General features: G+C 39.1%; 1 pseudogene; it reads right to left on the bottom strand.

Annotated features, from left to right (window-relative positions):
* Positions 1 to 622: 622 nt before the first annotated feature.
* Positions 623 to 7,252, bottom strand: LOC133245211 (craniofacial development protein 2-like; annotated as a pseudogene).
* Positions 7,253 to 27,145: the final 19,893 nt, after the last annotated feature.

A 27,145-nucleotide genomic window follows, 5' to 3' on the forward strand; every position in this document is an offset into this window, starting at 1 on the left:
GCAATTTTTCTCTGTAGATAGACCACTTAGGAACACAGACATTTCTAAAGTTTTGCAGTAAGAAAGCACAAGGAAATAATAAATAACTATGACTAGAGAAAAAGAAAAATTTCCCTGTAAAAAACAAAAACACAAAACAAAAAATGAGTAAGATCGATAGGGAAAAGACAAACATAGGAAGGAAGGAACTCCTTGGTGGTCCAGTGGCTAAGACTATGCACTCCCAATGCAGGGTCTCCAGTTCAATCCCTGGCCAGGGAATTAGGTCCCATATGCCACCACTAAAGAAAGCCCACGTGCCACAGCTGAAAGATTCTGTGTGCCGCAATGAAGATTGAAGGTCCCACAAGCCACAGATAAGACCCAGCACAGCCAAATAAACAAACAAACAAATACATATGTATATATAATTTTAAAGGAAAACACAGGAAAAGTTTTTGAAAAATAAATGGTAGAAAAATGATTAAGATTCTAACACTACACAATGAACATTTGCATTCACACTCATGATTGCCCAACATATTATTATGAATAACTTTTTTACAGTTGGGAAATTCCTAAGTTATGAGTCTAGCCCCCACAGTGTTGAAGTCAAAGCTCAAATTCCCAGGTTTCCTTGTAGCTAGATGTCAGATGGAGCAACATGACACTCTGATCTTGAAGAGAGCAAAGAAAAAAATCTTTCACAGAGCTTTCATTTTACTGATGCTAGGTCAAATTCCTAATAGAGAAGGAACAGTGATTGAGGATGTGCTGTCCTTAGAATCTAATTATTAGAGGGTATAATTCTTTTTTAAAAAACAGTATGGCTTAGTTAATTCCAAATACTTCCTATATTATTTTTTTTTATTATTAACACACACTATAAATATTTTACTTAAATACAGTTTTAATGATGGAATGTCATAAACTCTGGTGGATTGTTGGGGAAACCACATCTTGAGACAAGATGGAAGTAGCAGATTTCTGAAGATGGCCACAATATCTCCCATCCTTCATGCTATTGTACAAAGTGACCTTGCCATTGAGAGATTTCTCACTTTGAATCAGAGCTGGCCTTATGAGGCCCTGACAGCCCACAGAATGCAGCAGACATAATTCTGTATAATTTCTGAGGCTAAGTCAGAAAATGTTCCACACCTTCTACCTGATTTTCTTAGATCTCTCCTTCAGAGGGAAGCCAGCCACCTTGAAAAGAGCCAGACTACTGTATGATTTCTGTGCTGGAGAGATAACATGTAAACACTCAATTAATAGACTCAGACAAGCCTACTCCTCCAGCTCTCCCCACTAAGACCCAGACATGTTAATGAAACAGTCTCAGACTCTCCAGTCTAGCCCATGTGCCAGCTGAGTACCACAGTCAAAGAACAGAAGAGTCATCTGACCAAGTTCAACTGAAATTCTTTGCCCACAGAATCCATATATACATATATAAAATGGTTAGTGTTTTAATCCTCTGAGTTTTGAAATAACTTATTCCACAGCAATAGTAACTTGGACAAAGAGTTTTGGGGAACATTACAATTTAACAAAATAGTTAACTTGTGTCTTCCATGGGGAGGCACTGTATAAAGTTCTGGGGATTATAGCAAACAAGATTCCTATTTCAGGAAGCTTATAAATCACTTAATGGAAGTCAACTTGCAAATAAATATAAACACAATCAAGTGCTTTAGGTGCTGTGATAGCACTAGGTGTGGAATAATATTGGGGCCATAACATAGGAATGGAAAATGGTTATGTCAGTCATGATTCTAGAGGTGTTGCTATCTGCTCTCTCTTCTGAGCCTTTGCTTTTAACCTGATATTGTTGACTAGAAATAGGAATAGCAGACATCCATGATTCATTCTTACTCTCAGAGTAAAAACCTTAAATATTATAGAGGGTAGTTTTTGCTGTATTTTGCAAATACCATATCAGATTAAGCTGAGACATCACTCTGCTGACAGAGGGCCATATAGTCAAGGCTATGGTCTTCCCAGTGGTCATGCATGGTTGCGAGAGTTGGACTGTAAAGTACGCGGAGTGCCAAAGAATTGACGCCTTCAAACTGTGGAGCTAGAGAAGACTTGTGAGACTCCCTTTGTCAGCAAGGAGATCAAACCAGTTAATCTTAAAGAAAATCAACCCTGAATACTCATTGGAAGGACTGATACTGAAGCTGAAGCTCCAGTATTTTGGTCACCTGATGCAAACAGTCAATTTATTGAAAAAGTCCCTGATGCTGGGAAAGATTGAGGGCAGAAGGATAAGAGGGAGTTAGAGGATGAGATGGCTAGATGGCATCACTGATGTAATGAACATGAATTTGGGCAAACTCTGGCAGATAGTGAGGGGCAGGGAGGCCTGTGCTGCAACCCATGGGGTCATAAAAAGTCAGACACCACTGGGCAGGTGAACAACAACAACATATCAGATTAAGGCAATTCCCTTCTATTCTCCTATATATATACATACTTAATCTTTAATGGATATGAAATTTTATCGAGTGTTTTTTAAAATTTATGGATACAATAGATTTCTTTCTTTACTCTGTTAATATAGTGAATTACATTGAATGATTCTCCATATTAAACTACCTTTGCAATCCTGGAATAAATAAAATTTGGTAATGATATATAAATTTTTAAATATATTGCTAGATTTGATTTGTTAATACTTAAGTTTTTTTTTTTTTTGTATTTATGTTCATGGGAGAGATTAGCCTGAATTTTCATCTTATAGTGTAATATTCTTGTCAGTCTGTCTCAAGGCTATGCTAGCATTAAAGATATCTATCTATCTATGAAGACTTGTGCAAGATTGATCTATTTCTTCTTAAATGATGAGAGAATTTACCAATGAAATCATGTAAGCCTGGAGATTTCCTTGTGGGAAAGTTCCTAATTACAAAATTAATTTCATTTTAAGGAAAAAGACTATTTGGGTTTTTTATTTGCTCTTCCATCAGTGTGCTAAGTTGTATCTTCAAACTTTTGTTCACTTTATTTATTTAAAAAATTATTTGAAATCTATAGATGGCTTATTTTATTTTGCTTTTTGGCCACACTATGCAGCATGTGGGATCTTAGTTCCCTAGCCAGGGATCACACCCATGCCACCTGCATTGTGAGTGCAGAGTCCCAACCCTTGGTTCACCAGGGAAGTCTCAGGTCACTTTATTTAAAATTTCAAATTTATTGGCCTCACATTACTTATAAAATTCTATTAGCTTTTTCAAGTCTGTTCCTCAAGTCCTTGTGTCTGACTAGGGCCTGTCTTTCTTTTTGGTAAAGCTTTTACCATGTGCCATATGTCTTCTAAGATCTTTTCTACATTTCCCACATCTTTTGCTATCTACGCTTCAGTCTGAATATTTTCTGTCGACCTATATATTCCAAGTCACTTGACTTTCTTTAACTCTGTCTCATCTGCTCTTAAACCCATCCATTCCCAACCCAGGGCTTGAACCCAGGTCTCCTGAATTGTAGGCAGGATTCTGTACATCTGAGCCACCGGGGAAGTCCCACTGAGTTTTTAAATTTCACTTAATATATTTATCTGAAGTAGAAAAGCCCTTTTATTTTTAAGATGGAACATATTTTGAAAATGAAAATTTATATCTTGTCATCAATTTCTCAGATCAAAATAATTAGCAATTTAAAACTTTGTGCCTGTGAATAAATTATGGTTGAAAACTTCCCAAATGTAAATAAGGAAACAGATATTCAAGGAACAGGAAGCATAGAGGGTTCCAAACAAGATGAACTCAAACAGACCTACACCATGATATATTTTAATTAAAATGGCAAATTTAAAGATAAAGAGAGGATTCTAATGCAGCAAGAGAAAAGCAAAGAGTTAATTGCAAGGGAATCCTCATAAGGCTAACAGCTGATTTCTCTACAGAAATATTGCAGGCCAGAAGTGAAGACAAGATATATTCGAAGTCCTGAAAGGGAAAAGCCTGCAATCTAGAATACTCTACCCAGCAAGATCATTATTTAGAATAGAAGACAAGAAAAAGAATTTCCCAGACAAGGAAAAACTAAAAGAATACAGCAATACTAAGCATATTCTAAAGGAAATATATGAAAGGTCTTCTCTAAAAGGAGCAAGAATCTATAGGAAAGAGAAAATCACAGTTGAAAAGTAAATCACTTAAATAAGTCTCTGCAGGTGGAAAAAAATTAAAAAGAAATTTTTGTGATAGTGATAACTACAATGAATAGCAAAAGGATAAGCATGAAGCTATAAAAGAAGACATGAAAATCATTAAATGTTGGGGAGGAGAGTAAGAAAATACAAGACTTTTTTCATAATGTGTTTAAGCCTATATGACTACCAGGCTAAAGTAAATAGATACATTAATGGGTTAACATACTTGAAAAACAGTTCAGTTCAGTTCAGTCGCTCAGTCGTGTCTGACTCTTTGCGACCCCATGAATTGCAGCATGCCAGGCCTCCCTGTCCATCACTAACTCCCAGAGTTCACCCAGACTCACGTCCATCGAGTCAGTGATGCCATCCAGCCATCTCATCCTCTGTCGTCCCCTTCTCCTCCTGCCCCCAATCCCTCCCAACATCATGGTCTTTTCCAATGAGTCAACTCTTCGCATGAGGTGGCCAAAGTACTGGAGTTTCAGTTTCAGCATCATTCCTTCCAAAGAAATCCCAGGGCTGATCTCCTTCAGAATGGATTGGTTGGATCTCCTTGCAGTCCAAGGGACTCTCAAGAGTCTTCTCCAACACCACAGTTCAAAAGCATCAATTCTTTGGTGCTCAGCCTTCTTCACAGTCCAACTCTCACATCCATACATGACCACAGGAAAAACCATAGCCTTGACTAGACAAACCTTTGTTGGCAAAGTAATATCTCTGCTTTTGAATATGCTATCTAGTTTGGTCATAACCTTCCTTCCAAGGAGTAAGCGTCTTTTAATTTCATGGCTGCAATCACCATCTGCAGTGATTTTGGAGCCCAGAAAAATAAAGTCTGACACTGTTTCCACTGTTTCCCCATCTATTTTCCATGAAGTGGTGGGACCAGATGCCATGATCTTCGTTTTCTGAATGTTGAGCTTTAAGCCAACTTTTTCACTCTCCACTTTCACTTTCATCAAGAGGCTTTTGAGTTCCTCTTCACTTTCTGCCATAAGGGTGGTGTCATCTGCATATCTGAGGTTATTGATATTTCTCCCGGCAATCTTGATTCCAGCTTGTGCTTCTTCCAGCCCAGCATTTCTCATGATGTACTCTGCATAGAAGTTAAATAAGTAAGGTGACAATATACAGCCTTGACGTAGTCATTTTCCTATTTGGAACCAGTCTGTTGTTCCATGTCCAGTTCTAACTGTTGCTTCCTGACCTGCATACAAATTTCAAGAGGCAGATCAGGTGATCTGATATTCCTATCCCTTTCAGAATTTTCCACAGTTTATTGGGATCCACACAAAGGCTATAGCATAGTCAATAAAGCAGAAATAGATGTTTTTCTGGAACTCTCTTGCTTTTTCCATGATCCAGCGGATATTGGCAATTTGATCTCTGGTTCCTCTGCCTTTTCTAAAACCAGCTTGAACATCTGGAAGTTCACGGTTCACATATTGCTGAAGCCTGGCTTGGAGAATTTTGAGCATTACTTTACTAGCGTGTGAGATGAGTACAATTGTGCGGTAGTTTGAGCAGTCTTTGGCATTGCCTTTCTTTGGGATTGGAATGAAAGCTGACCGTTTCCAGTCCTGTGGCCACTGCTGAGTTTTCCAAATTTGCTGGCATATTGAGTGCAGCACTTTCACAGCATCATCTTTCAGGATTTGAAATAGCTCAACTGGAATTCCATCACCTCCACTAGCTTTGTTCGTAGTGATGATTTCTAAGGCCCACTTGACTTCACATTCCAGGATGTCTGGCTCTAGGTGAGTGATCACACCATCGTGATTATCTGGGTTGTGAAGATCTTTTTGGTACAGTTCTTCTGTGTGTTCTTGTCACCTCTTCTTAATGTCTTCTGCTTCTGTTAGGTCCATACCTTTTCTGTCCTTTATCGAGCACATCTTTGCATGAAATGTTCCCTTGGTATCTCTAATTTTCTTGAAAAGATCTCTAGTCTTTCCCATTCTGTTGTTTTCCTCTATTTCTTTGCATTGATCACTGAGGAAGGCTTTCTTATCTCTTCTTGCTATTCTTTGGAACACTGCATTCAGATGCTTATATCTTTCCGTTTCTCCTTTGCTTTTCGCGTCTCTGCTTTTCACAGCTATTTGTAAGGCCTCGCCAGACAGCCATTTTGCATTTTTGCATTTCTTTTCCATGGGGATGGTCTTGATCCCTGTTTCCTGTACAATGTCACGAACCTCACTCCATAGTTCATCAGGCACTCTATCTATCAGATCTAGGCCCTTAAATCTATTTCTCACTTCTACTGTATAATCATAAGGGATTTGATTTAGGTCATACCTGAATGGTCTAGTGGTTTTCCCTACTTTCTTCAATTTAAGTCTGAATTTGGCAATAAGGAGTTCATGATCTGAGCCACAATCAGCTCCTGGTCTTGTTTTTCTTGACTGTATAGAGCTTCTCCATCTTTGGCTGCAAAGAATATAATCAGTTTGGTTTTGGTGTTGACCATCTGGTGATGTCCATGTATAGAGTCTTCTTTTGTGTTGTTGGAAGGGGGTGTTTGTTATGACCAGTGCATTTTCTTGGCAAAACTCTATTAGTCTTTGCCCTGCTTCATTCCATATTCCAAGGCCAAATTTGCCTGTTACTCCAGGTGTTTCTTGACTTCCTATTTTTGCATTCCAGTCACCTATAATAAAAAGGACATCTTTTTTGGGTGTTAGTTCTAAAAGGTCTTGTAGGTCTTCATAGAACCGTTCAACTTCAGCTTCTTCAGCGTTACTGGTTGGGGCATAGACTTGGATTGCTGTGATATTGAATGGTTTGCCTTGGAAACGAACAGAGATCATTCTGTCGTTTTTGAGATTGCATCCAAGTACTGCATTTCAGACTCTTGTTGACCATGATGGCTACTCCATTTCTTCTGAGGGATTCCTGCCTGCAGTAGTAGATATAATGGTCATCTGAGTTAAATTCATCCATTCCAGTCCATTTTAGTTTGCTGATTCCTAGAAAGTCGACATTCACTCTTGCCATCTCTTGTTTGACCACTTCCAATTTGCCTTGATTCATGGACCTGACATTCCAGGTTCCTATGCAATATTGCTTTTTACAGCATCAGATCTTGCTTCTATCACCAGTCACATCCAGAGCTGGGTATTGTTTTTGCTTTGGCTCCATCCCTTCATTCTTTCTGGAGTTATTTCTCCACTGATCTCCAGTAGCATATTGGACACCTACTGATCTGGGAAGTTCCTCTTTCAGTATCCTATCATTTTGCCTTTTCATACTGTTCATGGGTTTGTCAAGGCAAGAATACTGAAGTGGTTTGCCATTCCCTTCTCCAGTGGACCACATCATACAATAGATTCACAAAAACCAAAAAGTATGCATAAAGCATAATATGAAAGAAAATCATCAAACCACAAAAGGAAAAACAGAAAGAAATAAAAAAAGAATACAAAATCAGTTGGGAAACAGGTTTAAAATGGCAATAAAAACACATGTCAATAATTTTGTTAAATGTCAATGGGATAAAAGCCCCAATAAAAAGACATAGAGTGGCAGATTGAACAACAACAACAAAAAGCCTACTGTATGCTGTCTAAAAGAGACTCATTTTAGGGTGAAGGACACTCACAGATTGGAAGTAGGGGATGAAAAGGGGTATTTCATGTAAAAGGAAATGACAAGAAAGTGGGGATTACAATACTCATATCAGACAAAATAGACTTTAAAACAAAGGCCACAAAGAAAGATAAAAACAGAAAATGAATAATGATAAAAATGAGCAATGCAAGAAGATATTATACTCTTTAACATGTATGTACCCAATATAGGAGCACCTAAATATATAACATATATATATATAACATATATATATATATAACAAATATTAAGAGACATAAAGGAAGAAACTCATGAGAATAAAACAACAGTAGAAGAATTTAACACCTCACTCACATCAATGAACAGATCTTCCAGATGGAAAATCAATAAAGCAACAGAGATCTTAAATGATACAAGAAAACAATTAGAACCAATAGATTTTTTTTCAGGGCACTACATCCAAAAAGCCCAGAATACACTTTCTTTTCAAGCACACAGAACATATTCTAGGATTGACCACATACCAGAACACAAAATAAGCCTCAACAAATTCAAGAGGATAGATAGAAATCATTTTAAGCATCTTTTCTGATCACAATGGCTTGAAATTATAAATCAACCAAAGGAAGAGAAATGAGAAAAAATAATTATGTAGAGGTTAAGCAACAGGCTATTAAAAAAAAAAAAAAACAATGGGCCAACAGTGAAATCAAAGAGGAAATTTAAAAATTTCTTGAGAAAAATGACAATGAAAATACAATCACACAAAATCTATGAAATATAGCAAAAGCAGTTCTTAGAGGGAAGTTCTTAGTGATATAAGCCTTCCTTAAAAACTAAGAAATGTCTCAAATAAACAACCTAACCTACCACCTAAAAGAATTAGAGAAAGAAGAATGAACAAAGCCTAAAGTGAGAAGGAGGAAGAAAATAATAAAGTTCAGAGAGGAAATAAATAAAATTGACATTAATAAGCAATAGGGGAGAGAAATCAATAAAACAAGAGCTGGATCTTTGAAAGGATAAACAAAATCAACAAATCTTTAGCCAGGTTCATCAAGAAGAAAAGAGAGAGGACCCAAATACAATAAAAATGAAAGAGGAGAAATCATAGCCAATAAAGTAGAAATACAAAAAGCCATTAGAGAATATTATGAACAATTATGTGCCCCAAAATTGGACAATGGCCATCCAAAAGGAATGGCCAAGTGTCTACAAAAATTGGTTGCTTTTCTTTACACTAACAATAAAATGGGGCTTCCCTGGTGACTCAGATGGTAGAGAATATGCCTGCAATGCAGGAGACCTGGGTTTGACCCCTGGGTTGGGAAGATCTCCCGGAGAAGGGAATGGCTACGCACTCCAGTATTATTAAGTAAAAAAAAAAAAAAAAAAACCCCTTTTGAAATCACATACAAATAATACTTAGGAATAAACTTGAGCAAGGAGGTGAAAGACCTATATGTTGAGAACTATAAAACATTGATAAAGGAAACTGAAGATGATTCACAGAAATGGAAAGACCCACCATGCTCTTAAATTAGAAGAGTTAATATTATTAAATGGCCATACTAGCCAAAGCAATCTATAGATTTAATACGACCACTATCAAATTACCCATGACATTTTTTCACAGAACTGGAATAAGTAACTCCAAAATTTATATGGAACCATTAAAGACCCAGAATTTCCAAAGCAATCTTGAACAACAAGAACAAAGTTGGACATATAAGCTTCTCAGACATCAGGCAATACTACAAAGCTACATTAATCAAAACAGTGAGGTACTGGCAAATAAACAGACATCTGGATCAACAGAATTGAACAGAGAGCCCCAAAATAAATCTATACACCTAGTCAATTATTCTTTAACAATGGAGGCAAGAATATAAAGTGGAGAAAAGGTAATCTCTTCAGCAAGTGGTGGTGGGAAAGCTTATAACTGCATGTAAATCAATGAGGTTATAATACACTCTCATGCCATACACAAAATTAAACTCAAAATGGCTTAGAACTTATAAATAAGATGTGACACCATAAAACTCCTACAAGAGCATAGTCAAAATATTCTCTGACATAAATCATACCAATGTTTTCTAGGGTCAGTCTCCTAAGGCAATAGATACAAAAGCAAAAAATTAAAAATGGGACCTAATTAAGCATAAACTTTTACACAGCAAAGGGAATCATAAACAAAAATGAAAAGACAAATTCCAGACTGGGAGAAAATATTTGCAAAGCAATATGATTGACAAGTGATTAATTTCCAAAACATACAAACAGCTCATACAACTCAATAATAAAAAGCCAAACAACCCAACCAAAAAATGGGCAGAAGACCTAAATAGGCATTTCTCCAAAGAAGACATACAGATGGTCAATAGGACATGAGAAGATGCTCAACATCGCTAATTACTACATAAATCAAATCAAAATTACAAGGTACCACTTCATACTGGTCAGAATGGTCATCATTAAAAAGTCTGTAACAAATACTAGAGAAGGTGTGGAAAGAAGGGAATCCTCCTACACTGCTGGTGGTTATATACATTGCTATAGCCATTACGGAAAATAATAAGGAGGTTCCTTAAAAAACTTAAAATAGAGTTGCCATATGATCCAGTTATCCCATTCCTGGGCAAATATTCAGAGAAATCTCTCATTTGAAAAGAGTTCAATGTTCATACGTGTGTGCTTAGTCACTCAGTTGTGTCCAGACTCTTTGTGACTCCATTAACTGTAGCAGGCTCCTCTGTCCATGGGATTATCCAGGCAAGAATAGTGGAGTGGGCTGCCATTTCCTTCTTGATCAATGTTCATGGAAGCACTATTTATAACAACAAAGACATGGAAGCAACCTAAATGTCCATTGACAGATGAATGGATAAAGATATATGTGATATATATATATACACATACATATATATTTCTCAAAGTCAAATACAAATATCAGTTCAGTTCAGTCAATCAGTTGTGTCTGACTCTTTGTGACACCATGAACTGCAGCACACCAGGTCTCCCTGTCCATCACCAACTCCCGGAGTTCACTAACCCATGTCCATTGAGTCGGTGATGCCATCCAACCATCTCATCCTCTGTTGTCCCCTTCTCCTCCTGCCCTCAATCTTTCCCAGCATCAGAGTCTTTTCAAATGAGTAAGCTCTTCTCATCAGGTGGCCATAGTATTGGCGTTTCAGCTTCAAAATCACTCCTTCCAATGAACACCCAGGACTGATATCCCTTAGGATGGACTGGTTGGATCTCCTTGCAGTCCAGGGGGCTCTCAAGAGTCTTCTCCAACACCACAGTCCAAAAGCATCAATTCTTCAGTGCGCAGCTTTCTTTATAGTCCAACTCTCACATGCATACATGACCACTGGAAAAACCATAGCCTTGACTAGACAGACCTTTGTTGGCAAAGTAATGTCTCTGCTTTTTAATATGCTGTCTAGGTTGGTCAAAACTTTCCTTCCAAGGAGCAAGCATCTTTTAATTTCATTGCTGCAATCACCATTTGTAATGATTTTGGAGCCCCCAAAAATAAAGTCAGCTACTGTTTCCCCATCTATTTGCCATGAAGTGATGGCAGTGGATGCCATGTTCTTAGTTTTCTGAATGTTGAGCTTTAAGCCAACTTTTTCACTCTGCTCTTTCACTTTCATCAAGAGGCTCTTTAGTTCTTCTTCACTTTCTGCCATAAGGGTGGTGTCATCTGCATATCTGAGGTTATTGATATTTTCCCTGGCAATCTTGATTCCAGCTTGTGCTTCTTCCAGCCCAGCATTTCTCATGATGTACTCTGCATAGAAGTTAAATAAGCAGAGTGACAATATACAGCCTTGACATACTCCTTTTCCTATTTGGAACCAGTCTGTTGTTCCATGTCCAGTTCTAACTGTTCCTTCCTAACCTGCATGTAAGTTTCTCAAGAGGCAGGTCAGGTGGTCTGGTATTCCCATCTATTTCAGAATTGTCCACAGTTTATTGTGATCCACACAGTCAAAGGCTTTGGCATAGTCAATAAAGCAGAAATAGATGTTTTTCTGGAACTCTCTTGCTTTTTCAATGATCCAGATGTTGGCAATTTGATCTCTTGTTCCTCTGCCTTTTCTAAAACCAGCTTGAACATCTGGAAGTTCACGGTTCATATATTGCTGAAGCCTGGCTTGGAGGATTTTGAGCATTACTTTACTAGCGTGTGAGATGAGTACAATTGTGCGGTAGTTTGAGCATTCTTTGGCATTGCCTTTCTTTGGGATTGGAATGAAAATTGACCGTTTCCAGTCCTGTGGCCACTGCTGAGTTTTCCAAATTAGCTGGCATATTGAGTGCAGCACTTTCACAGCATCATCTTTTAGGATTTGAAATAGCTCAACTGGAATTCTATCACCTCCACTAGCTTTGTTCATAGTAATGCTTTCTAAGGCCCACTTGACTTCACATTCCAGGATGTCTGGCTCTAGGTGAGTGATCACACCATTGTGATTATCTGGGTTATGAAGATCTTTTTTGTACAGTTCTTCTGTGTATTCTTGCCACCTCTTCTTAATATCTTCTGCTTCTGTTAGGTCCATACCATTTCTGTCCTTTATTGAGCTCATCTTTGCATGAAATGCTCCTTTGGTATCTCTCATTTTCTTGAAGAGATCTCTAGTCTTTCCCATTCTATTGTTTTCCTCTATTTCTTTGCATTGATTGCTGAGGAAGGCTTTCTTATCTCTCCTTGCCATTCTTTGGAACTCTGCATTCAGATGTTTATATCTTTCCTTTTCTCCTTTGCTTTTCACTTCTCTTTTCACAGCTATTTGTAAGGCCTCCTCAGACAGCCATTTTGCCTTTTTGCATTACTTTTTCTTGGGGATGGTTTTGATCACTGTCTCCTGTACAATGTCATGAACCACCATCCATAGTTCATCAGGCACTCTGTCTATCAGATTTAGTTCCTTAAATCTATTTCTCACTTTCACTGTATAGGGGATTTGATTTAGGTCATACCTGAATGGTCTAGTGGTTTTCCCTACTTTCTTCAATTTAAATCTGAATTTGGCAATAAGGAGTTCATAATCTGAGCCACAGTCAGCTCCCAGTCTTGTCTTTGCTGACTGTATAGAGCTTCTCCATCTTTGGCTGCAAAGAGTATAATCTGATTTCTCCGTCTTTGCCTGCAAGGAATATAATCTGATTTTGGTGTTGACCATCTGGTGATGTCCATGTGTAGAGTCTTCTCTTGTGTTGTTGGAAGAGGTTGTTTGCTATGACCAGTGCATTCTCTTGGCAAAACTCTATTAGCCTTTGCCCTGCTTCATTTTGTACTCCAAGGCCAAATTTGCCTGTTACTCCCAGTCTTTCTTCCTACTTTTACATTTCAGTCCCCTATAATGAAAAGGAGATCTTTTTGGGGTGTTAATTCTAGAAGGTCTTGTAGGTCTTCATAGAACCATTCAATTTCATATATATACATATATATATATATAAAATGGAATATTACTCTGACATAAGAAATAATGAATTAATGTCATTTGCAGCAACTTGGGTGGACATAGAGATTATCATACTAAATGAAGTCAGAAAGAGAAAGACAAATGATATATGGTATCACGTATTTGGAATCTAAAGTATGACACAAATGAACTCATTTAGAAACAGTAACATTTCCTTCTCTCTAGTATCTTGATCCCTCACATTCTAGCTGTCTCTCAATGGCTTCCTGCAGATATATATATATATATATATATATATATATATATATATATATTTTCCTTATTTTTGTTTTTCTTTTTTTAATCTAGATTTGTTACTTATCTGGTTGCTTTTCTGCTTTTTAATCTAAATTTTCTGCTTATTTGTTTGTTCTGATATTACTTTCTCCATCACAGCCACAGGTAAGTTAATTTTAAATGTAGAAAGACCCCAAATACAGGTATCATACATTTTCTCATGAAGTCATGTATTAGTTCTGTTTTATAATAAACCCTCAGTTATACACGTAAAAAACTGTACATTCTCAGGTTACTATAATAAACTTGGACATAACTACAGAGGCTCAGGAAACTAAGCCCCATAAATGGAAACTAAGATGGGAAGTCTATTGATGCTATAGCTTCAGAAATGACTGTTTTAATATGTGTCTTTTAAAAATTCACAAGGAATAAATTTTTGAAAGAAAGTGTTAGTCACCCAGTCATGTCTGATTCTTTGTGACCCCATGGAACCTGCCAGGCTCCTCTGTCCATGGAATTCACCAGGCAAAAATACTGGAGTGGGTTGCCATTTCTTTCTAGGGGATCTTCTTGACCCAGGGATTGAACTTGTGTCTCCTGCATTGCAGGCAGATTCTTTACCATCTGAGCCAACAGGGAAGCCCACCTAAATTAAATTTCTCACTTTGCAGAGCAATAAGTGATAGAAAGAAAATTAACTCACTGCCTGACATGTGTGACTGATAATGTTTATAAAATAAAGGAAATATGGGATTTAGAGAGATGGTAACAATAACCCGGTGTACGAGACAGCAAAAGAGACACTGATGTATAGAACAGTCTTATGGACTCTGTGGGAGAGGGAGAGGGTGGGCAGATTTGGGAGAATGACATTGAAACACATAAAATATCATGTAAGAAACGAGATGCCAGTCCAGGTTCGATGCACGATACTGGATGCTTGGGGCTAGTGCACTGGGATGACCCAGAGGGACGGTATGGGGAGGGAGGAGGGAGGAGGGTCCAGGATGGGGAACACATGTATACCTGTGGCGGATTCATTTTGATATTTGGCAAAACTAATACAATTATATAAAGTTTAAAAATAAAATAAAATTTAAAAAAATAAAATAAAGGAAAATGGGTTGAAACTGACAAGGTTGTAATGGGGATTCTGATACTAAAAGGTATCATGCTTGAGTTCTGCCAAAATACAAAATAATAAATTGATGAAAACTATGAAGATGTGGATTCTTTTGACTGAAGGGAGAAGCTACTTTGATCTTTCATGCAATGAATAATTGTATAGAAAGATGATCATATTACTTTATGTAGGAGGTCATGCAACTGAAACTATTTCTCTCCACATCCATGAGGAAAAAGAAAAATGTTCTAGATAGCAACCAGATGGTAAGGAAAATAGATTTAACAAGTTTCAGGTTTGCACTTAACTTAGAATATAGGTTCATTTGTTCTGACAGACCTAAAAGAGTATGCTTTCAATTATATAAATCAAGAGTCAGAAAACCATGGCCTTGGGGCCAAATCTGGCCCATTACCTGTCTTTATAAATAAAGTTTTATTAGAACATACCCACACTCATTTACTTATGAATCATCTAGGGCTGCTTTTGTGCTATGACAGCAGCATTTGTAGTCATGACACCAATCATGTGGCTTGCAAAGCCAAAATATTTACTGCATGATCCTTTACAAAAAAAAACCTTTACCAACACTGGGTATAGTCATTTTTTTTTTTTTTTTGGTATGTAAGCATATAAGCAGTTTGTTGGCTCTTCTCTGTGAAGTTTTCTGGGCCTCGGAATCTTTCTACCTTGTCACTTGAGCTTCACTAAGTTGTTGATCCTGCCCAGAACAGTACAAAATGACCGACCGTAGGGTCTATCTCACAGCCATGGGGAGGCAGTCATGTGAGTTCTCGTCAACCTATATCTACGCATAAGTGAACTAGTCCTTCATTTATACAATAATCGTTTATTTTTTTAAAAAGTTAATCTCCCTTCAGCATGTCCTGATTTTTAAAGTAGAAAAGCAATGTATTCTAGAATTATTTCCATTTAAGATTTTCTGTGCCTAAAGGGAAAACTTCAGTTATCTTGATACCTCTTTTCCCAAGCATGAGGGATAAATGAGCTATTTCAGTGTAGAAGCTGTATGGTGAAGTGGATGTTCTTTGAAGTCAGATAGATCAGACAGACTCTGTCCCTAACTAACTTGGGTAAGTTCTCTATCCCTCAGAGTCTCAGTTTCTTCACTGCAAAAACAGTTTGCTGAGCAAGTAGTTGTGAAGAGTAAATAGATACATATATATACTATGCTGACAACTAGTAGGTGCTCTATAGCTGTTGGCTTGTTCTTCTTTCTGTGGATTTTCCAGCTGTGTCAATAAAAGCTTGATTTTTAGAAGTGTTAAGGAGACTAAAATCTCATCAGTTCCCTTCCATAGATATGTACCAGGCCCTACACACATTATTTATCTCTTATAACAACTTTGTGAAGTTAAGTCCCATTTATGTTGAAATAATTTGTGAAGAGCCTAGTAGGAACCACATATTCTTTCTCCAGATACTGATGTTCAAGAGTCCTATGACCATTCTTGGGTAGTGGGGCATTTGAAGAACATCCTTTATATATTCTGCTTCTGAAGCCTACAGTTGAAGCCTTAAACTACAGTTCATAATTTAGCGTGACAGAATTCTTTTGTGTTAATAAGTTACTCAATAATTTATTTCCTAGTTTTCTCACTGTAAATCATGATAAACTATTGCAGTTTTAATGAGGTGGTAATATGTTTTCCCAAGAGAATCCTGCAGTGTTTTAACCATGTACCAAGCTTTTAAGGCACCATTGTCTCAAGAGTGAGTGCAGCTCAACAACAAAAAAATGCCACTTTCAAGGTCCAGTGACAGGAAGTTCACCAAAACACTTTCTATACAGTTGCGGTAGAATCTGGAGATTAAATTGATCAAAACTTGGAGCAAAACAAATCTGAGGTTCTGGCATGAGATGAAATAATAGACTGTTTCCCTTCCCTGAAAACTACTGTCCACTATGGAAAAATTAAACAAATAAAAAAGAATCACTGATGCTTTCAGCACTAATGGTCTTAAATGCAGAAACTAACCCATTCAAGGTGCTTGATAATATTCATCTACTTTTTGAATTCCTTTGTTCATTTTAATGGGATTGATTTTGCTTTGATGTTCATGGTCCTTTAAAATTTTGTTTAATCATGCAAGATGCTTCATACATTTTTAGAAGGAGGGAGAGCATTAATTCTAAACAGAAAGCCAAATAAACAAATGCATAAGACTTGTTTTCTCTAGAAACATCTGAGAACTGTTGTATATACTACTTAGACTTACCTTCCGATGCTCTAGGTGTTACATTATAAAATTTAGCAACAAGGAAAATAAGTGACCACCACACTGATTCAATTAAATAATCATTATTTATGCATTTACATAGTCAATATAAAACAAGATGCAACACATTATAAGGGCATAAAGATGGATAAATGCTTCTAGGATCTCACAGTAAAGACAAATGTATACACAAATAACATTGATATATAGAATTTCTTGAAAAGTGTTATTAGGACTCCGGGAGTTGGTGATGGACAGGGAGACCTGGCGTGCTGCAGTTCACAGGGTCGCAAAGAGTCGGACATGACTGAGTGATTGAAATGAACTGATAACAACTTTAATTTGAATTATAATATTACCTCTTATAAAAGGCCTTTATGAACATTTTTGTTCATTTGGATCTCACAAAAATTCCATGAAGTACATGAAGATTACTATCCCAGTTTTACAGATGAGGAAACTGTGTTTCAGAGTTGTTAACTAGCGCAAGTTCATATGGAAAATAGATGAGGAATGAGGCTTCAAGTCCTTCACTTGATTTACAGTATTATTCTACTTTTCTTATATAATACGAAAGGGCAGGACATCTTTAAATAATGTTAAGTCCAATAAAATGTCAATTTGTCCTGTAGGTGAAGGCTGACCTGCCCACATCACGGGTAAATCCTTCACTGGAATCCTAAGCCCTGGATGAAGTCCAAGCTCTTGGATCTAGTACAGGAGACCTCCACCACTGGTGATTCTTGCTGGAGTCCTCAGCCCATGGCTTGCCATTTTTGGCCTCGAACTCCAGGAACATCATCGCATGTATAGTTCTGCATGTACGCTCTGTCGTTTCTTACCTCTACCCAAATTGTCTCCTCTACCAGAAATGGACTTTCTTCCCATTTACCCAGACAATCCCCTCTCATCTTTATGACTTGGCTATTTCACTTCCATTGGAAGCGTTCCAAACTCTATCAGAATTGATTAGGTTTTCATTCTCTATGTTTCTATAATATTTTAAATTACATTTTCCTCATTTTATTATATTATGTTTATAAGCTTGTCTCCTTTATTGAACTAGGACAGGGAACTAGGTCTTATTTTCCTCTGGTTCCTGACACATAAGAATGTGCTTAATAAAGGAGGGATGTGTGAAGATGGATTCATCTAAAATGTAACTGTCCCTGACATAAGGTTCAGACAATATATGGCATGACTATAAGCACCTTCTCTTATAGTTTTTACAGGATGAAATTGGTGGATGAGTGGAGAAGCCAGTCCCTGGTCAGCATCAGCCTATCCCCTGTGCTTTTCAAACTAGATTAGAGGCTGTATTAAAAGCAGAGTATAGTAAATTTTTCCTAGTAAAGAGGAGAAAATAAGTATAGACAATCCCCAAATAGTCACATTATAAAAAGTTAAATTCAAAGATGTCTAATTCTCATATACACAATACTATGTATAAAAGAGATAATTAATGAAAACCTACTGAAGAGCACAGGGAACTCTACTCAATTCTCTGTGGTGACCGAAACAGGAAGGAAATCCAAAAATGAGGGGATGCTTGTACATATATAGCTGATTCACTTTGCTGTACAGCAGAAACTAACACAACACTGTAAAGCAACTATACTCCAATAAAAATTAGAAAACAAACAAAAAAGATGTCTTATTCCTAGACGCAGAGGTACATGGAACCCAAGAATATCTAGGCCAGTCTTAATGTGTTATGGACACACATACACGCAGCTGAACTTGGCTACTAAACAAACAATGCATGTGACCAAGAGCATTCCTACTACTACATCTCTCTTCTCCTGTTGCTCTTCCACTCTCCCAGATGGCAGTCGTACTGACAGTATCTGGAGCCCTGAGCTTCTTCAAGGGGTACTGGGAATCAGCCATCCCAGCTAGCTCATCACCAGGCAACTCAGAGGGAACTCCTGGGGGTCATCTGCCTGGCTGGCTTGTTAGTCTCTTCATAGACTTACCATGACCAAAACTAAACTCTCAATTTCCCACCAACCCCAAACCTGTTCCTCTGGCAATTGCCCCTATCTTAGGAAATGGCAATGATGTTCTGTTGTTCAGCCCCCTAATCCTGGGGGCATTCTTGATATACCTGGTTTTCTCATATCCTATATTCAAAGCATCAGCAAATCCTGTAAGCTCAACATTCAAAATTATCTGATCCTTCAGCTTGCCTCCCCTGTTACCACCCTGGGCTAAACTACCACCTCACTTCCCTTAGATTTTTGCGTTGTCTCCTCACTCATCTCTTAGCTACCGTCCACCTTTGCCCCACCTTGCCTGGACGGTCTATTCACCACCCAGGAGCAAGGGCAATCCTTTAAAATATGCCTTGCCTTGGCTTGAAACACTCCAAAGATTTTCTTTTCATTTGGAGTTAAAACCAAAGGCTTTTACATGACACCTCTCCACCCGTCCCCCACATGCTCACTTGAGTCCAGCCATAGCTCCTTTTCACTGCTCTCAAAGAGACCAGGTGGGCTCCTGTCCTGGGGCTTTTGGTAGCACTTTCTGTGCTCTGAACCAGGAAGATTCTTCCCTTAGCAAAGGCTTGACTCAGTCCCTTAATTCATTCAGATGTCTGCTCAAGTATGAACAGGGCTTCTCTGTGCATGCTGTACTAAATTCTAACCCTCCTTCCCTCACTCCTTATTACCATTATACAGTTATTTTTCTCCACAACACTTATTGCCACCTGACCCATCATATATCCAGTATATATTTGTTATTACATATATTACCCTTTCTATCCTAAAACAGTTAATCTTTGTATGGACAGAGACTTTGTGTTTTACACTGAAGTATCTCCAAGAGCTAAAATTGTTTCTGTCACATGGTAGGCATTTGTGTTGATTGAATGAACGAAGAGTCAATGAATGAACACCTCACTTATCACGCTAGAAAAATTTAAAAGATTAGTAATACTTAGTGGTGCTGAGATTATGGGATAATCACATTGTATTCTGTTGGTGTAATAATAAATTGAGACAAACACTTTAGAGAGCTATTCAGCACTTGGAAATATCCATAAAAATAAAAGGCAAATCTTCCTTTTGATCCAGCAACTCAATTTCTAGGAATCTCCCCCATAATAGTACTAGTTCAAAAAGATACATGGCCAACAATAGTTAAAGAAATACTTTTTCACAGAATAAAATAAATCACAATGCACAGTACTAACTACAAATCTAAAAAGAAAAGATACAAATGAACTTATTTACAAAACAGAAACAGACTCACAGACATAGCAAACATAGTTATTCAAGGGCTGCTGCTAAGTAATGTCAGTCGTGTCCGACTCTGTGCGACCCCATAGACAGCAGCCCACCAGGCTCCCCGTCCCTGGGATTCTCCAGGCAAGAACACTGGAGTGGGTTGCCATTTCCTTCTCCAATGCATGAAAGTGAAAAGGGAAAGTGAAGTCGCTGAGTCTTGTCCGACTCTTAGCGACCCCATGGACTGTGGCCCACCAGGCTCCTCCGTCCATGGGATTCTCCAGGCAAGAGTGCTGGAGTGGGGTGCCATTGCAAGGGGGGATAAATCAGGAGTTTGGGATTAATATATACACTACTATTTATAAAATATATTATCAACAAGGATCTACTAAATGGCTCAGAGGACTAAATATTTTATAATAGCCTATAAGGGAAAAGAATTTTAAAAAAGAATATATATCCATGTGTGTTTGCATAACTGAATCACCATGCTACACATGAAACTAATATGATGTTGTAAATCAACTATACTTTAATAAAAAAAGAATAAGATAAATCAAAGCAACTTAAATGCTCATTAATAAGGAATTGGTTGAATACATTTCTGTGCCTTGGAAAATAAATTTGAAGGTCAGCAGGCTGATCTATATGTTAAAACTCCCTGGGATGCATTGTTTAGGGGAAATACAGTAGGTTACAGAATTGTATGACTAGAAGGAGACTTCTTACTTTTTCAAAGAAGACATGATGCAGATTTACATGTGCACATGCTTACCGGCACCAGGCAGTGCCTAACAGGATGTCATCAAACTGGAGCAGTGATTTTCTCTGAGAGGAAGTGGGGAGGTAACTTTGCTCCCTGATTCAAGCACTTCTGTGCTATTTGAGTGTTTCCATCAATACCTACTTTATTTAAAAATTACTTTCAAATGCCATATTTCCCAGAAAGCTTAAAAGGGCAATGAAGATAGATATGAAGACCGGTTTGAATACTGACTCTGCAACTTAATAGCTTTGTGACCTTCAGCCACCAATGTGACCTCTCCAGAAATCAAACCTATTTTTTGACAAGTAAGCAGGGATCATATGACTCCCACCTGGTTGTGAGATGGGGGACCTTCTTGGACACTGAACCACAGTAAGAAGCAGTAGATAATGCAGTAGACGGGATTCGGGGAGAGGGTTAGCATAATGCTGCCGCATGTCATTGAAGGCTCCATAAAGCTCTTCCCCTTTTACCCAGAAGTCTTTAAGTTTGCAGCAATTTTATCCATCCGGGCTTCCAATCAATGCTTTTACTTGGAAGATATTTATGTTTAGGATGCTGAAAAGCTTCCCTGACCCTCAAGCAGATCCCCAAGGCATTCTAATACCACTTTCTCGAGTTAAGTGCTGAGACCTTGGACCCTTGATGTGAGAAACAATAAATAATAAGGACTGCAGCACTTGGCAAATATAAAGCTTTGTGCAAAGTTTTAGAAAGAACACTCAAGCACTCAGAATAAACACAAGAAACAGAATGTAATGCCCCTAGCGCTCTGTAAGCAGTAAACATTGTAAAATATAATGACATTTATGGAGTACTTATATGAAATACTAGGTAGCATGCTGCTGCTCCCTATAGTTGCATGCTATATACCTATGCTATAGTTGCTCAGTCATGTCTGATGTTTTGTGACCCCCATGGACTATAGCCCACCAAGCTCTTCTGTCCTTGAGATTTCCCAGACAAGAATACTGGAGTGGGTTGACATTTCCTCCTCCAGGGGACTTTCCTGACTCAGGGACTGAATCTGCGTATCCTGCATTGGCAGGCAGATTCTTTACCGCTGAGCTGGTAGGTAGCATGCTGCTGCTGCTGCTAAGTTGCTTCAGTCGTGTCCGACTCTGTGCGACCTCACAGACGGCAGCCCACCAGGCTCCCCCATCCCTGGGATTCTCCAGGCAAGAATATTGGAGTGGGTTGCCATTTCCTTCTCCAATGCGTGAAAGTGAAAAGTGAAAGTGAGGTTGCTCAGTTGTGCCCGACTCTTCGCAACCCCATGGACTGCAGCTTACGAGGCTCCTCCGTCCATGGGATTCTCCAGGCAAGAGTACTGGAGTGGGGTGCCTGTGCCTTTGCCTTCTCTGGGTAGGTAGCATACTTGTCACTAAATGTCACTAATAGGTTGCCTATTGCTATTTCCATTTTACAGTAAGATAACCCAGTACCTGTGGGTTCTAGCATCTTAGGGACACAGCGGACAGTCCAACACAGGCTCTAATCCTCGAGCCCATACTTTGACCATCCTGCGGTTCTCCTATTAAATATGATGACCGCCCGTTCCTCACAAAGAGGCAGCCATGCCAGTGCTCACTTCTCCAAGTTTCAGAACAAGCCACACTCACCTGACCTTCGTCCATCTGACATCTTCCTTCTTTTCTGTAGAACCAAATGCTTCACAGTCCAGTTCAACTCTCATCCTTTTCAACAAATCTCCTTTGACCATAGTCCTTATAAAACCTCTGTTCACTCCTCACCCAGCCCTTCATTGCACCTCCCTTGTATTTGCCTTCTCTGTGGGCTTCAGCAGGCTGGAAGGATAGAATTCCTCTGTTTTCCTGGCATTCAGCACAATAGAAGGTGCTCAATGAGTAGTTCTTGAAGAAGGAAGTATTAGCTAACTTGGTATTCTTCAAATTTACCTATTTATATAAATTACTTGGAGTAGTTGTTAGAAACACATATTTCTGTGCCCTGCGCCAGGGCTTCTGAATTAGCAACTCGGGAGGTGGGTGGAACCAGGGAATCTAAACTCAAGAAGCAATTCAGGTGATTCTCATGATCAGGTATAGAAAGGGCTGGTCTAATTCAGCGGCTCATAATTAGGGTACACACCTGAATGTCCTTGGGAAGGTTTTCACCCCAGGGAAGCCCATTTTCATCTCAGCTCATCTCAGAGATTCTGAGTCATGAGGTCTAGAATATGTTTTTTAAAAGTTTCTCACCTGAGTCCTATGTTTTCATTTCCAACTCGTGCCTCAGTTAACAATCCATTTCTCATTGGATTGTGCAACCTTCACCCTCCCACCCCAAAAGAGACTAAAATATTGATGGTAAGTTTCAAGACCTATACTTTTGAATCTAATACAATGCCAAGGACATAATGGTGTTCAATAGGAAATTGGTTAGTAGAATTAAAATTTCTATTCCATTTCCTTACCCCTACTCCACTTCCCACCTAACTAGCTTTTGACCCTACCATGTATCCAAACCTATTCCTGGTTTAATTTACTTGTGTTTTTTCACTTGCCTGCATAGCTATCTCTCGACACTGGAATCCATAATAAGTAAGTGACTTAAAAATCTACCCTCATTAGGATTCTACATCCTTTCAGTGAGTACATTCTGATTTTTTCAGACCGTTGTCATGAACCCTGCATCACATTCAAAGCATGCCCTGGCTGCCAGTAAGCCTCTGCCTTGCCCTTAGTAATGACACATACACAACAAGATCGATTCTACTGTAAATGAACCCTAGGTCTCCCTGTGATAGGCCTGATTGGACACAGCTGAACTGCTCACAGCTAACTTCTCCCCAGCAGAACTGCCTGGGTGCCTAGAATTCTGATAGAACAACTATACACTTTCTTCCCTTCAGAACAATGCAAACACAACCTGGGGCATATTAACATCTATAAACACTCCCTAGTTTCTCTGGTTATTTCGGATGCAGGCTTTGAGCACAGAGCATGGAGCTAGTGAGCGTGAGAAATGGGAGAAGAGGAGGGTTAGTCTGTCTAGCACTTGAGGGCAGGGACTAGAACAGAATGCCCTGAAACGCTTGTCTTTGCGACCACCCGCGACAGGTCTAGAAAAGCGTAGAGATGTTTGATAAAACTGGGAAAGGGAAGCCGAAAACATAGATCACAGGTAGCACTTTTTCTGAGCACATAGGAATGAAGTAGGACACTTTCTAACCATTCAATTCACATCATGTCTAATTTCATGTTCTCCCTCAACCCAATAATTTTAATGTGCTGATACTTGTTACTCATTTGGTTTTTTTCGTCCTCTCCTTGGCCCTCTAAGACCCACTCTCATTTCTCTTCCTTGTCTCTAATATGCTTTAAACATGCTATTTTCCTTCGGGATTTGATTTATGACTCTTTCAGAAGATTCTTAAGAGTTCCTTGGACAACAAGGAGATCAAACCAGTAGGATATCAACCCTGAATATTCATTGGCAGGACTGGTGCTGAAGCTGAAGCTTCAATACTTTGGTCACTTGAGACAAAGGGTCGACTCATTGGAAAAGACCCTGATGCTGGGAAAGATTGAAGTCAAGGGGGAGAGGGGGATGACAAAGGATGAGATGGTTGGATGGCATCACTGACTCAATAGACAAGAGTTTGAACAAACTCCAGGAGATGGTAAAGGACAGGGAAGACTGACTTCCTGCAGACTAAAGTGCTGCAGTCCATGGGGTCACAAAGAGTCGGACATGAGTTAGTGACAGAACAACAAGTCTCCTTGGATATGAAATGTGTTGCAAAGAAGAAGAAGAAAAGGGAAAAGGCATCAACTTAGAATTCATCATTTGTCCCTTTCATAGTTGATATGTGTGTGAGAGACTAATTGATTCTATATTTTCCTTAAAGAGAATTGTGACTTCACTGTATTATGTAATTATATATGAGATTTGGACTTTTTTTTTTTCTTTTACTTTCTTTGCTTTCCTTCCCTCCCTTTGCCTTCAGTTGCTCTGGATCATAATAAATGCTAAACAATCTGCCATTGTATACAATTTGCACACAAGCTGCCAAGCTGACTGCCAGTTTTAAGTCCTGATATGATCAAGAATGGTTGAGTTAAAAAGGCACTGAAAAACCGGTTTGCTACAAGAAACAGGAATTTATTAAAATCAGGCCTCCTCAAATGCTCTGGCTGTTAGGCTGGCGGCCTTCCAGATCAGCCCAGCTGGGAGAGGAGGAAGAGGCTGGCGGATTCGATCCCCCTGCCAGGCTGGGGGCACTGCAGGGGCAAGAGAGACAGCTGTCATTGTACAGATGAGAGAATCTCCCTGCAGCTTCTCCCAGGACAGCAGAACGATGGTTTCCTACTCTCTTTAATTCCCAAGTTTACTAGGGAGTGCTGTTTGTGGATTCTAGCTATCTGTGGGCTCCCAACTGATATTTTAACTTATCTCTGATCTACCAATATTTTTTCCCCAATATACTAAAAATGTTACTAAGAACCTCATGAAGTCTTGGGTTCTAATCCCAACAGGGTTCTTTAACTTCAAATACCCGCCCCATGAATTGTGAGCTGAAATGAAATAACACCCAGAAACTGACAAGTATTGCTGTGTCTATCATCCCAGCAGGGGGCACCCAGGACCACTGTCCTCTCTTATTACCCATTGGTTTGGACACCACTTCTGTTCAGGTGGCTCAGATGGTAAAGCATCTGCCTGCAATGAGGGAGACCCGGATTTGATCCATGAGTCAGGAAGATCCCCTGGAGAAGGAAATGGCAACCCACTCCAGTACTCTTGCCTGGAAAATTCCATGGACAGAGGAGCCTGGTGAGCTACAGTCCATGGGGTCACAAAGAGTTGGACACAACTGAGCAACTTCACTTCACTTTCCGTTCAGGACCTAAGGGCTTGAGAAGGCACCATCGTGGCTCACTAGTCTTTCTGCTGATGCTGTAATAGTGGCTAACATTTTCTAAAGGTGTACTTGGACCAGCAATTGTTCTACCAGTTTTAAAAATATTGACTCGTTGAATTCTCACTGACTCCCTCTGAAATTGAGGTCACAACAGATTAAGTCACTTGACTTAACCAGTGGTCAGATGGGAATCTGGGAGGTTTGGTTTCAGAGCAGGCACCCAAGGGCAGTGCCATAGGACCTGCGCTCTTTCTTGTTGAAGGAAGGAAGTTGTTAATGTATATATTTTCAGAAAGCAGTGCTGGGAGTTTGAGAAACAGATGAAAAGACAAATACTGAGGAACAATTAGGGGCAGAGGGAAGCAGGTCAGAATGTGTTTCTGGGGCAGGGAGCAAATGCATCTCCGGTCAGCCTCTCACTGGGAAGAAGCGTCTCAGGAGAGATGGGACAATGGTCTAGGGGCCCTAGTCTACTACATTTCCTCAGACCCTGTGTCTTCTCTTCCTCCCTAAGCTCCTGTCTAGTTTTAACTCCTGAATTTTCTGAATGGCATCTGGGTCTAATGTTCTTCCTTTCTCTTTCCACCACTTTCAATGCAGTAATTGTAGTTAGCATTTACTGAATGCAGCACTGTGAGAAGCACTTTATATATAGTTTAGTATTTGACTCCTACAGCAACTCTGTGAAATATGATGAGGGAGACAAGGCTCAAAGAGGTTAAGTGATTTTCCCAAGGTCATATCTCATAGCCTGTAGGTGGTGGAGCAGTTTTGAGTCAAGTCTCTCTACCTCCAGAACCCAGATTAATTCATTTGCAATCAGGTTAAAATGGATATGAAGTCTGCCACTAAAAAGTGAGACAAACTGTGGGGATTAGTAGCAACATCCCATCCCAAATTTCTTACCCCTCACCTCAGTAAATGCCCCCGTATCCCTCAGGCCATCCAGACCCCTGACCCCTCTCTCCTACAGTGTAATTCATCATCTACTCGCATCAATTCAGCCTCCTATGTAACCCTTGAATCCATCCAGTTTTGTCTTCTCTGCTTTCGTCTGGTCGCTATCACTTCTCACCTAGCCTGCAATTGTGCGCATGGTCCAACCCCTGTCTCTTTCTCTTGCCTCACTTTTGTTGCCTCTTGCCCATCTACTCTAAGAAACAGTTATAATTAAGTATTTTGAGGTCTTCTCAGGTGTTGTGTGCTTTTACCTGTCTCATGCAGGTTACTAGACAAACTGTTCTGTCTGCCCATGCCATTTCCTACAATTCTCCTCATTGCCTGGCTAACTTCACTAATTTTTCAGGCCTCAGCTTAGATGTTACTTCCTCTGAGAAGTTTTAGCTTAGTTCCTCAAGTCTCAGTTAAGGGTCCTTGTAACACCAACCCAGCTTGAACTTCACTCATCAAACCATGTCCATTTATTCATACTCTCAATTATAAGCTCAGTGAGGGCAGGATTC

This window comes from Bos javanicus, chromosome 3 (genome assembly GCF_032452875.1).
Source record: "Bos javanicus breed banteng chromosome 3, ARS-OSU_banteng_1.0, whole genome shotgun sequence".
NCBI classification, from domain to species: domain Eukaryota; kingdom Metazoa; phylum Chordata; class Mammalia; order Artiodactyla; family Bovidae; genus Bos; species Bos javanicus.